This window comes from Lepeophtheirus salmonis, chromosome 13, assembly GCF_016086655.4.
Source record: "Lepeophtheirus salmonis chromosome 13, UVic_Lsal_1.4, whole genome shotgun sequence".
NCBI lineage: Eukaryota > Metazoa > Arthropoda > Copepoda > Siphonostomatoida > Caligidae > Lepeophtheirus > Lepeophtheirus salmonis.
Window position 1 is genome coordinate 26,764,334 of NC_052143.2, and position 15,405 is coordinate 26,779,738.

At 29.0% G+C, this 15,405-nt stretch overlaps 2 protein-coding genes across 3 annotated transcripts in view; one reads left to right on the forward strand and one right to left on the reverse strand.

Moving 5' to 3' along the window:
* LOC121128572 (ligand of Numb protein X 2) overlaps positions 1 to 15,405 on the reverse strand; it is a 197,664-nt gene that overhangs the window by 154,888 nt on the left and 27,371 nt on the right. The gene's annotated exons all lie outside the window — the stretch shown is intronic.
* Positions 4,263 to 15,405, forward strand: part of LOC121128168 (uncharacterized) — a 152,136-nt gene continuing 140,993 nt past the window's right edge. The window contains exon 1 of the mRNA XM_071892940.1: positions 4,263 to 4,459. The gene's annotated coding sequence lies outside the window, so the exon portion shown is untranslated. The remainder of the gene's footprint in view (positions 4,460 to 15,405) is intronic.

Consider the following 15,405-nt stretch of genomic DNA (forward strand, 5'->3'; position numbering starts at 1 on the left):
TTATTTCCTTAAAAAAAACGAGTTTTTTTATAAAGATTTTTGTAAAATGAAAACACCCAAAGTAATCCCTAAATATTGTTTTTTTTTTTTATCGATACAAGCTAAGAATCTATAGTACTCATGGAAAAATACTCGAAACATCATTTTTTTGCACAAGGAGATTTTCCGGGAGATAAATATTTATTACAAAAATAAATTAATTTACATTATTATTTTCATCAACAATTATAAAATATTTTAGTTAAAATAGAAGATAAAATTATTTATAATATTGTAAACGTACTAAAATTTACACCTTTTTCACATAAAAATGTATGTATATTTCAAGTTAATATATTAAATAATACATTACCAAGCAAAATAAAAAATAAATATAACCTCAAAATAAACCAAACTACAACATAAAACATAATTCATCACAATTTACCTTCCTTTTTTTTTTTTTTTTTTTTGAATAATATAAAAAATTGAAACAAAAACAGACAAACGTAGAACTCTATCTATAATTGCTCATAACGGTAAATCTATTTTAATTTATTTTCTTCCCTCTTCCAGCCAACTTAATAGATACAAACTGGTTTAGAGTAGCTTGAGCAAAAAAATTTCGTGGGATAAACATTCTTAGTGATGAAAATCGTGTGTATTTTGTGCATATTATAAGAAAAAACACGAAAATCAAGATGGTCACCCTAAAATTTTGAAAAATGTTTTTGGGAAGATTAGCTTGGCTCTAATAATGTTTAACTAAATAGATCAGCTGCATAAAGAAAGGAGGGGGATAAGGAAATAAATAAGGACAATGGGAAGAATTACTCTCATGTTGATCCCCAATTCTACGCCGACTTAAAATTATAACTTTCAAAAAATCCTCAAAGTTACTTTACGTATTTTATGAGCACACACAAATGTTCAATCAAGATTTGAATTTAGTTGAATGTGTTTACTAGTCCAGAATTATGTAATAATGACAATGGCTATAAACAACAGCAACATTATTTTATTACCAATTCCAAATAAACAGCCCAGCTAAAAAAGTAGAATAGTTAACATCGCTAAACATTTTCATACCATGTTCTACATAATAAACACTGTAGTTTTGAACAAACTCGCTCAAGATTGCTAGCTCCCTCAAAACAATATCAATATGAAATAAGAGATTATTTCGAAAATTATCTCTAAACGCTGGTAAGATTCCATTCATTTTTACGTACCGTGCCTATACAAATGTATACAGAAATGAAAATAATGAGCAGCAAACAATATGTAAAAAAGAAAAAGACACCAAAAATTAGTTTAGCTGTCATGACGTTTTATTAGATTAGCTTTGATTAACTTTAGAGGGTTGGGAAGGAAGTAAACACAAATTCTACTCTATATCTAATAAAAATATTGGCAAGAATTATTTTGAAGTAGATTCTAAACACTAGTCTTAGTCTAACAATGACTCTTAATCATAACCATAATAATAATGTCCCAACCAATGTTGTATAGCCTAGAATGGTTACAATATTAGTCTAATTATCATACTATGTTAATGCATTATCTTACTCAATTTTTATCAAGGTTGAATGAACCAAATGTTCAAATTTGACGGAAAGGATGCAGTCTTGGGTCATTTGTGTTCTAACATGGTAATGTCTTCAATAAAGACTGAGGAAGAGTTGACAATATTGTTATTCCCAAGAATCAGATTCAACAATATGTAGGACGTCAAAAAAAAATAAAAAATCAATCGCCATCATGATGACCCAAAAAAAGACAAGCACAAATTGTTTAAGTGTAAAATTGTGAAGGATTTTACCAAAGTTTGATTAAAATTAAATAAAATTTTAAATGATGTTCAATTTAAAAATATAAACTTAATTAATTATATGGCTTGTAGTCTTCCTTACTGTACGATAAACAAAATTATTATCTCAATTTGTATAAAATTTAATGAGTATAATATAGGTAGCTTAATTTTTTTATGTGTATTTATTCTACAATTTCAATACTACTCTTTTTTCTTATGTATAATTCTAGCATTTTATATTGATAGATTTCCCAATTGTTAAATTCATGGAACCTTATAATGAACAAGATATTCCTTCTTGCTGAGAAGATTGGTCAGAGCAAGGAATATTTTAAATTTTCTCAAGGCCAACAAAAATTTGGACAGAGTATTGCTGTTTTCGGATGAACAATGTCTCAGCTTCAATGAAACATGTCTTTAGAAAAAAAAATCCAGCCGAACCATAGTCTTGGGTGTTGTGGAGTATGCCCTCCTATTTTTGAGGAGTGGAAGGAGCTGCTCGATGCAGATGCTTACATTGAAATTCTGGATAAAAAATGGTACCTTAAGATTGAGAAAAGCTCTGGGACAACTTAGTTTTCACTTAAGGTGGAGCTCAATTTCTTTGTACCGCTAACACCCAGCCCTTCATGAGAGACAACTTTCTGGAATTTTGGTACCTCAACATGTGGCCGCCCTCCTCTCCAAACAAGAACCCCTTAGACTACTCAATCTAGACGAAGTGTGCGCTATACATCACAGGATTCTCCAATCTCTAGAGACTTCCATCAAGAAGATTTGAACCAAGCTCGAGTCTGACTACATAATCAAGGGCTGCAAGGAATTTAGCATCGTATTAAGGCAACTATTAGACCTTAGGGCTCATATAAAGAATAAAATTTGTGTCGACCACTATTTTCAGATGCTTTAGTTAAATAAATGAATTCAGCAAACTTCTTGTTTAAATTTTACTCTTGAAAAATTTAAAAAAAAATAAATGTATAGGACTAAATAAAATCAACCCGTATATATTTCTTTAGATAGGTATAAAGATAAGGCCATTGCAAATACTAAATATAATGTCCATCTTTTTACGATAATAATTATTTAAAAATAGTCCAAAATTATATTAAGTCGTGTGCTACCATTGGAAACCCTTGATATTATTGATATTTTATCATGTTTCAACTCTAACATGTCAATGTTTTCATTTATATGAATTTATGAAGTAAAAACAATCGTCACCATTTTGCTTCATAAATAAAAAATGTAATTTTCCTTCCCACTCATAGTGCTCGAGCATGATTAATTCTGGAGTTATTATTATTTAAACAATTTTAAATTAGGAAAACACTACTTGATGAGTGATCGTGTTTAGTTTAACCAATTGTTGTACACGACCCTGTACAGTTTGATAGGTAAAATCGTGGATTGAAATTTAAATCATTCGGGATGACTTAATACTTTAACATACTAGGTTAAATTATTAAAAATAGGGGTTATTCCAGTTAATATTCCAGAGCCTTGTGAAGTGCACTATCAGCAGTAGACACCGTAAAATCGGGATCATAGAAGACATGGACATTGAAATCCCCAAAAGTTTCATCAAGTTGATAAGACAGAATGCCAAGGGCCTCAATGTCAGTGATTGGGCTGTGAGGAGAAACGTAAAAGATTAGGGGAAGGTCAATTATGTACAACAACATTAAGATCTGCTTTCAACAGCAAGCAAAGCCAAAAGGTTCAAGTGAGAACAAACATTGTTCACTTAGTTAAAAAATAATGGTCAGTTTGGCCTCCTAGCTCCCTAGAATGTTTCCATTTCGACTATGCAATTTAGAATGTACACAAAGCCTGTGAAACATTTCAGCGACATATGGGTGACCTCAAGGTTTCTGGCATGTAGCAGTAAACGGCCATGTCCAAGGCCTTCATAAAGAAGTGCTATACCGCCTTAAGACCCATGTTGGAGGCCACGGAAGAAGCCAAAGGTTATAATTTTGAAAAAGAAAAAGATATATTAGTAAAACAGTAATATATTGTACTTTTTTTCATTCTTGCAAAAGTTTAACTTCTTTTTATGTTATAAAAAGACCAAGATTTTATCTCACATAAATGTACAAATAAAACCCTTTTCTTAAATATCCTCTTTAGAAAAAAAAGGTATTTCTTTTTACAGTTCATGTCGAAATATATAATGCTTAAAAGTAAATTTCTGCCAACATAAAGATGCAATTTATTTCGTATCAACAAGTGAATGAACAAGTAAATAACTTTTTGTGTATGATAAGATTAAATCATTAGACTAATTGATATGAAAGACAATAAAAAGAGAAGAAAATGCTATAACATATGAATTGACGGCTTTTTATAAACTTTCTTTGTAGCTTATGATGAAAAAGTCGTCGTTCCCTCCTCTTGTTTTTCTTCTTTTTTTTTACCGACGAAGAATACATAAAAATGAGAATTTCCTCTTTTGCTTTTTTTTTTTAGTGAGTGTATGTTTGTACACTTTTCTCAATCTCTTTTTTGCTCTAGTGGAGTCAATTGCCTTTTAGTTTCAGTTTGAGAAGGACTTACTTTTTTCCAAAACAACAATAATTTTTATTTGTGAATATATGTAAATTTGTGATTTTTTTGCATTATTTTCCATAATTTTCTAAAAGCTATATTTGAAGAAAAAATCAGGTGAGTAAACAACATAATTATTACTCACCTTAAGATACAAAAGAAAAGCGTTATTTGTTTTAATTTTTTCTCTATCAAACAAGTTTATATATGTAAATACAGGGTGGGAAGTTGTAAAAGTGTGTTTATGAGATTTAACTGTCATAATTGTATAAGAAAAAATACAAAATCAGTGAGTTATCATAGGTATACGAACGCTGTGTGGGCATTCTTATGTACATACATGATGGACGCATGCACAAGACGAAAATAACTCAATCTATAAGAAAGCCGGAGATTACAAATTGATGATAACAGATCCAGTGTCATGCTATATTTTTATGTTTGTGGGGTTTGTCCAAATCGTGTAATTGAACCCGAAAACCAACATTTTATGTTTTGGGCAAAGAAAATGTGACCACCTAGCTATCTGAACCACTTGGACTACTATTTGTGGAGCGTCTTGGAGAGAAAGTCCAAAAAACGTACACAAAATACTCTTTGACTCCCTGCAGGGTTCCATTACCGATGCAGTGGCCAACATGGACAAGGATTTCTTCATCAAGACCTCTGACAGATTCAAGTCCAAGTCGGAGGTTGTGGTTGAAGTTAAATGTGGTTGGTTTGAGTGATTCACTTCATTACTATAAACCCTGTCATGAAAGAACAAAAGATTTGTGAATTTTTGAATTAATTTGAGGAAATAACTTGTAATATACGTTATCCTTAAATTTGTCAAATTTAAAATCCCCATCTTGAAAGTAAGCTTTTGTAGATATATAACCACTTGAGCAGTTAAATTGTTTCTTTGTTTAATTATCGCCACTGTTACATTTTTGAAAGGTACATGCTTCTTAATCATTAAGTTGTCAAGTATTAGAACTCAATGTACATATGTTTTATTTTTATGATACTTAAATGTAAAATAACAAAAGGTTTTGTAAATAATATAATGCTTCCTTAGGACTTTATAAAGTAGTTTTAATCCAACTATGACGTAATGAGCAAATACCCAAATCATTTTTTTTTTGCGTAGAGTTCTTGACTATTTATTTACACATTATCCTTCTTTCTTTTTGTACTAGATAATTACTTTTACTTTCTTTGATACGTTTTTAAAAGTTTGAAAGAATTAGATACATCAAAGGCAAGAGAGTTTCAATCGTTTATATTTATATATATATGGTAATTCAAAAAATATGAAGATGAATACTGAAAGTACAAAAGTATTTTTGTGAACGGCAACATTCTTTAAAATTCAAAATGAATTTAACAACAATTTGCGAAAAAGGTTATTGACAGAGATCTACATAGACTTAAGTCTTAATCTGATAAATTGACTTGGATTTCAACCTTCATAAATGTCAGTCTTTTGAATTGTGAGGAGTTGATTCTAGTCATGAAATAATTTGTCACATTAATATTTATATAACTTGCAAGTTTTATTATAAGAATAACAGATTATGTCCAGGTAAAACCTCAAACTCATGTTGTTATTTTAAAATAAGTAATTAGTGTTTATCGATGTTTCAGATTCATACAAGTATTTTTGCCATTTTAATTGTTATTTACGAGTCCAAATGGATTAAATAATTTACAAAAAGACATAAAATTTAAATGATGTAATTGTTATGATCATTCAATTGTTACCTCCGCCAACGAAGTTGAAGGGAGGGTATGTTTTTGCACCTGTTTGTTTATTAGTCACCAGGATTACGGCAAACGTTACAAATTCATTGATAGATGGATTATATGACTTAAGACATTTTTTATGACTTAACACATTTTTCTACCTCTGCTAGCAATATGATTATAAACATATTCAGAAATATGTTTTGACTTTGTACATACATTTCTATACCTAAATATGTTAAGGTACTTTTAGACTTTATTTTTTACAAAATTACATTACCCAGAGGTAATTTGATATTGAAATTCAAATGTCACTATATCAAAAAGGAACTTTCATTATTTTCCTAAAAATAATCTATAGAAAACTTTTCAATTGGAATGAATTTCATTCAATTGAAGTCTTAAGTTGAATATGAATATCACTATTTACAAAATAAAGTACGTGTCATAATGAAAGAAACTCTTTTTATGTAAAAAAAAAAAAAAAAAAAAAAAAACTTAATTTAATGAATATTTCAATAACTTATTCATTTTTATAGAGGTCTATAGGCGTTTTAGGTTTTATTTAGAAATATTGAGGGCTTATTAAGAAAATAACGAATATAACATATTGGATAAGTCGAGGGTCAGAAACATTTTTGACTGAGTTAGCCATAACGAATATATAGTAACGTTTTAAGTTTTTTGTGATGGTGTAAATATTGAAGCCTACATTCATTTTACGTGTTCGTAATAATAATCTTGATGTTTTCCAAGATGTAAGACTGATACACTATGGTGTGTGAATACCTATTCAAACATGATGAAAACTCCAATATTTACACACTGTAACGTGTGGATGTGACAAAATGTGTTTTCTTTTTGAAGTAATTCATTACCTTTAATTTCAAGTTATTTTCTGTTCACATGTTAATAATACTTGCCAGCCCTGTTTAAGTTCAACCAAGAGAAGTTTCAGTACGACTAAACACTTTAACTCTTGACATTCAACACTTATGATTGTGCTAATTCAAGTGAAGTAGTATTCAAAATTTAATCATTCTTAGTTTTAATCATTTAAAGCTCGAGCAATAATACAATTCGTGCCTCCAAAGGAAAAAAGTATTTCAAAAAGAAAACAAATTATGATATAAACAAAATTTTGGGGAGCTTTTGCTTATATACAGTGTTCAACACGAAAAGTAAACAGTGGATCAACGACAAGGCGTGATCCTATGTTTTGCATTTTCTATCATTCAACCATTTATTGTTATCAAAAGAACCAAACTTGGCTTTTAAGCAATTTGTTTCTGACTATATAGCTAGCATGTTAATATACTCCATAGCATATCAAATATGATTAAATCCTATTTTTAAAAATCATAAATATTTTTAAATGGTGATGATCATGGATGACAGTAATATTATAATGGAAGAGGGTTCGCTATTAATAGTTGCTATCTGAATATATGTTGTTGTTTGTTTTTTTCCTTTTCTAAAGCTGTTAACATTTTTCCTTCATTCTTGAGGAGAGAACATATACATATAAAGTACAAAGACGAATGTGTTTGCTCATGAATGACGGAGAGTAACGGTGAAGAGTTTTAAGCGTAAGTCCTTGTTGGACTCTAAGTAAAATTGAGGATTGACATTGGAGTATCTTTGCTGGATACAGAGTGGGATTTGTGTATATTTTTTTTTCATCTTGCAGCTAGTTTAACGAAACGTCGGATTAGTTAAGCTTCTTTCCTTGAAACTTTCTTGGAATTGTCATGGTGAAAACAACGTTGCTTGCTCATTTTTTTTTCAATACTGCCAAGACATATTATTTTCATCAATGGTTATGATGTACTAATGCATCTCTAATTGTCATCAACTTTTTAAATACTAGACAGTGTAGAGTATATCATTTTACCTCTAAATTATATAATTTGTTTAGCTCTAATACTTTTTTTTAATATACATTTGCTTGATGGATCCATCACGTCGTCCTAATTTTTCAATACTATAAAAATTTAATGCTTGAATTAATTTAAATATAAATTAGATTTTAAGATTCATACCTATTAATATGCATACATAATTTTACTCTGCTTTCCAAAAATATACTGAACTAAGCTATTGGTTGGAATTTGTTTCTATTTTAAATAGATACTCATAATAAATAGTACAATGATTGTTTTTCAAGAGTGTATTTATTTTTTGGTAGTCTAAAAATAATTTATAACTCTCCTTGTTAATTCAAGTACATATGAGTATTGTTTGGGTATGATACATGTATTATGTTTATACTTCCTATTAAAAAAATAATGATGAAGGGATAATATTCCTCCATTATTATTATTTGTTATACGTTTCTATTTTTAAAGGATAGCTTTGTTCTGTTTTTTTCCTCAAAAGGTTTCGGGATGTGATTGACATTTTTTTTTTTTTTTTGTCTGAAAAAGAAAAACTCTGAATAACTAATTTGAATAATTTATATTTTCTTTCAATATAAGATTTAATCACAATGAGTTAAATAACATCTGTTATTATCCATTTATATTGTCGCTGGTTTGCTAAGTGATGTGTTTTAATCGTCATTACAATACTTAGCTCCCCTTCCTGCAGTATCAATAACAACAGATAGGTTTTCCAAGTTTAAATTTATATTTATAGAGCTGTGATTAACAAAAAATACTGTCTGTCACTTAAAAAAGCAACATTGCAAGAAATAAATATGACAATTACAACGTAAAAGTGTCTAAGAAACCATGGTTTTCTTCCCTAGAATACCAAGAAAATTATGCTGTACTTTCTGGGGAAGAAAATAATATTGTTCAAGATATGAAGACAAAAAGAACATTTACCTTTGGATCAAAAGGCAAACTTTGTGAAGTTATCTTCACGTACCTAGAATAAAAACAAAAAGGAAAACGCAAAAAAAAGAAAAGAAGATAGTTTCACTCTGCATGTATGTTTTGGAGTTTAACTATTCAAAAGGAGACAATAAAGAATTAATTCAGCTCACAAATCTTGGTGAAATAACTCTGAAATTTATAGTAGCAAAAATGTTATTAGCTATTAAAATGATACTACTATCACGTCAAATAACTTCATTACACCCAAGAAACGGTGTTTTACCCTTTACAATTGAAAAAATTAAATCCATTTATACATTTCTTTGTATAGTATTATACTCCTGAGGGATAAATGTACAATTTTCAACTTCTGCTTCTATGAATGATGTGAATTTAATTCACACTTCCTAGAATATAAAATGTACGGCCTACATTGTCAAGAGCGGATATCAATACAATGGGGTTGAATTTGTCATTTTTTAATGGAACAATGGATTCCATTAGTGTCCATAGGGTATGAAGAAGTTAAGGAGATAATTGTTTTTATTCTATATATATCATTCTTGAATTTCATCCAAATAAGGCACATCTACATAGGATCAAGTATTGCTTAGGGAATAAAAGAATATATAAATTGTTATTATTGACTAATTAACATATTGTAATAAAAAATTGATAAGACAACATCTTAATGCTTCAGTTAAAAATATTAACACAAAAAAACAAAACAACGATGTATACATATATAAATATATAGACTGAGGGGAACTAAACTTACAGTATCATTAAGCTACGATTTTATAAAGGTTTTAGTACGCAAGTTAAGGACAGTTGAAACATGAATAAAAGAAGTTTTGTTTATATCACGTGTCTCTAAAGGTAAGAATTTTGGAGCAACAACAACGTGAGCGATCCGCCTGTGTCAGTGTCGAGAAGGCTGTAGGGACCGTTGGTATATCCATCTGGACTATCCACAAAATCAAGATGTCTATTACAGTTCCCTAAAGCCAAGAAATACAAAAAATTATTTAGCAACAATATGGCTCACTTCTGGCATCCCTCCATGTGATCCTCTTTCAGCCCTAATCTGAACCCCCTGGACTTTGCAGAGAAGAAGGAATGGTGCATCTATCATCCAAATTGGGATTCGCACTTAAATGCCATTATAATATATTGTTACGCTATGAACACAACCTTCATCGTTAAATAGCGAACAATGTTTTCACCGGTGTATTGAGGCTGTTATTACTTGTAAATGAGTAGTTATGAAATAAAAAATATAAATAAATTTAGTATTCTAGCATATCACAATTTGGTTTTGAAGTGCCTTCCCTTGAATCTATAAAAATCACGTTTTTCATAATTTAGGCATACTAATGCAGATTTTGGGTCCCCATTCTGTATAAGATACATGTTAAAAATAGTCACTAATTCTCATATCCAAATCTAGTACCCTTGAAGCACTGATTATAAATATTTATTTGGTTTTTTCATATAAAATCAGATTTTTGAGAATTTCCAATTTGAATTTTTTTGGGTGGTTCGAACCTACTTTTGAATAAAAAATTATTAGTATTACTTTCTCCAAAATTTGATTATAATTTCATAAAAGGAGGCGATTATCCAATTCTGAGAAAAATGCGATGTATAGGTAAAAAACCAAATTTTTAAGTGTTTTTTTTTTTTTTTGCAAAAAATAATAATTCATCAGATGTTCATTTATTTAAATGGCATATAAATTTCCTAGAAGCGTAAATTATTTCTTTGCCTTTTATTTAAAAAGAAATATTTTCTTTTAGCAAGTATCAATGTTTATTTGATTTCAATTTTTTTTATAAAAAAGTGATTGAGATTGATATAATAAGATTTACAAACTCCATTGTTTACGTATAGATATTCATTTTTTCCTTATTTCATTTAAAATAACTCATTATTGCAAAATTTCTGAATGAAAAAAAATTAAAATAAAATAAATATCTAAAAATTTTAATAAAAATTTATTCTAATTCTATTTTTTTGATTTTGTTGCATCATTTGAGAAAATTATACTTCAATTGTGAGAGTAATATAGCATTTTTCAAATAAAAAACTTTATTAATATAATGAGAAAATAATGAAAAATCCCTTTTCTCCTGATTAAAATCAAAATATATAATTTTTGTAATAATATTAAAGAATTTTTTTTTTTTTTTTTAAATAATATATTTAAACCTTCAATTTTATAATTGATATAAATATTTAAAAAATGTTAGGATCAAATAGATATTCGTTTAGATATTGCAAAATGCATAAAAAATAATGTTAATATATTTTGCTATGAACATAACTTTTATAATTATACACTTCTTAGAAGTGTTATATCTTTTCAATATTGACTAGTATACAATCAATATTTAGTACAACTTTCTTTAATGCTCTATGTACTAATAATTGGTATTCTGACTATACTTGATATATACTTATAATTAGTGTCGTTACAGTTCTTATTTATTCGGTCTAATACTTTTGAAAATAATTGTTTTTACAAAATTAAATTAAATATTGTTGCATTCAGTATGCATATAACATTGTACAGAAATTATCATTGGAAAGGTTTTATAAAAGTAAAAATGAGAATAATATGAATTATGTTATAATCATGTTGGCTATTTTTTCAATTTTTTATTATTTCAATTTAGAAAAATGATATCAACTATTTTTTACACATCGAAATCAAGATGAAAACTTTGTTTAATATCGAAAAGAAGAATAATAAAGTTGTTTTTAAGATCAATCCTAAAAAGCGACATGTCTTTAATTTCATTAGAGTCCCTGACAGAAAAATTAATAGCATGGAATTCTAGATATCTAATATGAAGACGGCATTTTTCCTTTCCCATTTGAGTCAATATATCTTGTATGTGTACAATAATTAATAAAAGTAATATAAGGGATAAATATTTGGTGTTTAACATTCATTTAATTATATATATCATAATTACTTTTCTCATTAATTTAGTATATTTCCTTTATTTTTTTATGTTTATATTTGTATATTTTGGAATTTACAAATATATTAAACAAACAATTTTTGCACCCAAATACATTAGGATGTATCAAACGCCCTCGGATTTTTTTAATTTCCTTGGATTTTGTTACCCATTCTCTCAAATGTGGGACTCGGTTATTTGAGTACTTTTGCAAAAAATTTGCCAAATCGGAAGTGTTCTATAAGGGCAACCAATTATATATTTCATTTAACCTTTTAATACATACAAAAAATCAACTTTATTGTTTCTTACTCAATAGTAGTGATGTATGGTATATTAAATCTTTTGAAGCGAATGATATAAAAATATACATAATATTAAAAAAAAAAAAATAATAATCTCAATTTTTTTGAAAAATAATAAAAACAGTATCATACAATTTTATATTTGGGTGTAGTTTGTAAAGTTTTATGAAAGCGTAAAAAGGAAACAAATAACTACGCTTGCAATTTGATGCACTAAAAAAAGTATTAATTCCCTATTTAATTATTTTTTATATTACTGCGTAATATTTTACAATAAACCCTAAAATCTATGGTATGGGTTAGTATATTTACAATTGTTGTAATGAAAACTACAAAAACTAGATCTACAGGTGCTATATTATGTAAAATAAATGTTGTCACGATAAAAGATCGTATATTAGTAAGAGTCTGCCTTCCACACTGCCATCAGACACTGGGATTTATTTTGGTGTAAATACATAAAGAGGTTAGAAAGGAAAACAAATTCGGCAACGAAGATGGAAATCCATTTGCACCGTCCTTATTCAGTTAAAAGCTTTTGATGATAAAGCAAATATTCCTACAATCTCGGACTTCGTTTTGCAAACGAATAATTGACCTTCTTAACGCCAATACAACATTATTTTAAATACATTTGTCTCGTTATACAACTCATGTATTGAAAAAATTGACATTAGAGTATGAGCAGTACAATAAATATTCGAGACATGGAGACAAGTTTCAATGGAAAGGAAGACTAACAACAAAGATGGATCATTTTTATTATCCATCAAGTCTAAGAGAGTATCATCGTTTGGTGGAGTTGACAGGATAAGGTTAAGTGAGGACCATGGACAAGAAACATGCTTTGAAGAAGATACTATAAGAATAATACGTTATGTAACATCCAGCTATCTTGATACGGAAGGTTTTGCAAGCTCTTTTGAAAGGGTTTATGATGAATGAATCGTTCATCATGTGAAATCATTGCTGAAAACTGTTTTTATTTTAAATAAATTGAAATGCTGGCAGTATATTATAAGCATGTATATCGAGACCACAGCATGAAATACTGAACATATTACAGCTGATTTTATAATAATTCAGGCTAAAAGCTAAGGTGCTCTTTTATGGTCTGCATATCGTCAATATGATGGTGAGAAAATTTTGAGCGATGTATTAAAAATTGAACAATCAAAGTCTCCTGAATTTTCTCTTCCCAATCGATTTCAAAAAAAAAATTGTACGTATATATAATACAATGGAAAATAATATCTCAAAAATCTACAAGCAGGGGTGATAATAAGTTTAGAACCTTTTTTAATTTTTTTATATATTGAGGGATAGATTGATCGTAGAGATAAACACTCCAACTAAATATTTCAGAAAATTTATTAAATTTTATTGCATATTTTATAAATTATTCAAAATAACTGCCTCCTTTATCGACTACCTCTCTTAGACAGGATTGAAATACATGATGCACGCACTTTAGATTTGGGAAGTTTCGTCCATTCCATCTGAATTAAGGCACAGAGATCTTCCAAATCTAAATATTAACGAGTTTTTACCTTCGACTCATGATGACCCTACACAGTAGTGGAGGGAGTTAAGATCTAACCTAGAAGGGAACGACATAGATTTGTTCCAAAAAGTAAGATTTGCTTTAAGCCACTTTTGGCATTGAAAGCTGGTATGTATTGGAGCTCCATCTTGCTTAAAAGTAACCTTAATCGTTTTAGATGAATTGGTTTTAAAACACAGAAGGAACACAGGCTCCAAAACATATAAAATGTAGTCACCTGTCTTCATACGGAGTCCTTCTGGTATAAAAAGCAAAAAAAGCGTATCCCCTTTACTTGAAATCTCTGCCCAACCCAAAAGGGATCGACAATAAAGCCGTTTTGGAATTGTTCTTTGATCTAACGATACATCTTTTGATGATGAGGCCAAGATTCGGTCGTTTTGACTCTTGAATTTTTGATCCAGGTCATATTTATTCTCATTCGAAATACAATATTTTCCCTCTGTGTACAAATATGTAATAACGTTTTACTTCTTTGAATCCGTTTCATCAGTGGATCTTCCTTGATATTCTGACCTTAACGAAACTTCGAAGAAACCCTCCCTAGGTCCTAATGGATTATTCGATTCATCGAAGTCCTTCACGTTGATCTCCTAAGCATTTTTGCCATTAATTTATTGGGCTTTCTGTATATTTTTAATTGAACTTTCAGGACGTTATTCGGGTTCCAAGGGAACCTTAGGCGTCCACTTCTTGGTTTATCATCATCGGTTCTTGTCTTTCGAATCTTTTTAACGTTATATTTAACAGAACTGAGACTAATTGAAGGTCTCAAAATCTGATAAATTTGAAGGGATGACTTGCCAGGACGATAAAGACTCAAAACTAAAGATAGAGCTTTTCTTAGATGATGCAACTCGACAAATAAAAATATCTTTATTGTTATTCTTTTTATATCAGAAGAGAGGGATTGAACTCAGATTGCATAACAATCAATCAGATTGCAGGTAGTATACTTTACCACCAAAAGACTTTTGGACAACCTATATCTGTGTATAATAAAGATACATATAATTTCCCTTGTCCTGCAAAGCTAATATCATAAGACACAATCATATCAAATACATTGTACTGTAAGTTGATAACATGAAATGGTTCAACTATGTTTAATTGTTCTTAATAGATATACTGCAAAACAGGGCTAACTATTTCAATTTGGGGCAATATCTGAAACCAGGTGAATGTCGAAAATTATTAACTTGATTAAAACTTGCATTTTTGAACCTTTAATTTATTTACTACCTCAAGGAACTGTTACAATAGAGCAGCAACAAGGTCAACTGAAAGAATTTGTTTTTGATATTATTCATACTGTGATTGGTGGGATCCTTCAGAGACTGCGTCAACTGCTCCATGGTTTAATTGGTGTTTTACAAAACTCTTATAAATTATAAACTTGTAAATTCATTTTTTTTAAAAGTTGTTTTGAAAGTGTTTGTTAGGCAACTGTGACATTTAAGTTCAGAAATGATAGTAATGGCTATGTTCAGCGACAGAATTTTGAATAAAGATCACCAAAGACTTGCTGATGCTCTATTAGCTATAAAGCCAAACCATTGTCATTCATAGAGGACAAATCTAGCAGACCTCGTGAATGAGGATTTTTGGTTTGCAATAAATTAGATAAATCTAAATATGACGTTTTTAAAAAAAGATTACAACACATGGCAAATAAATG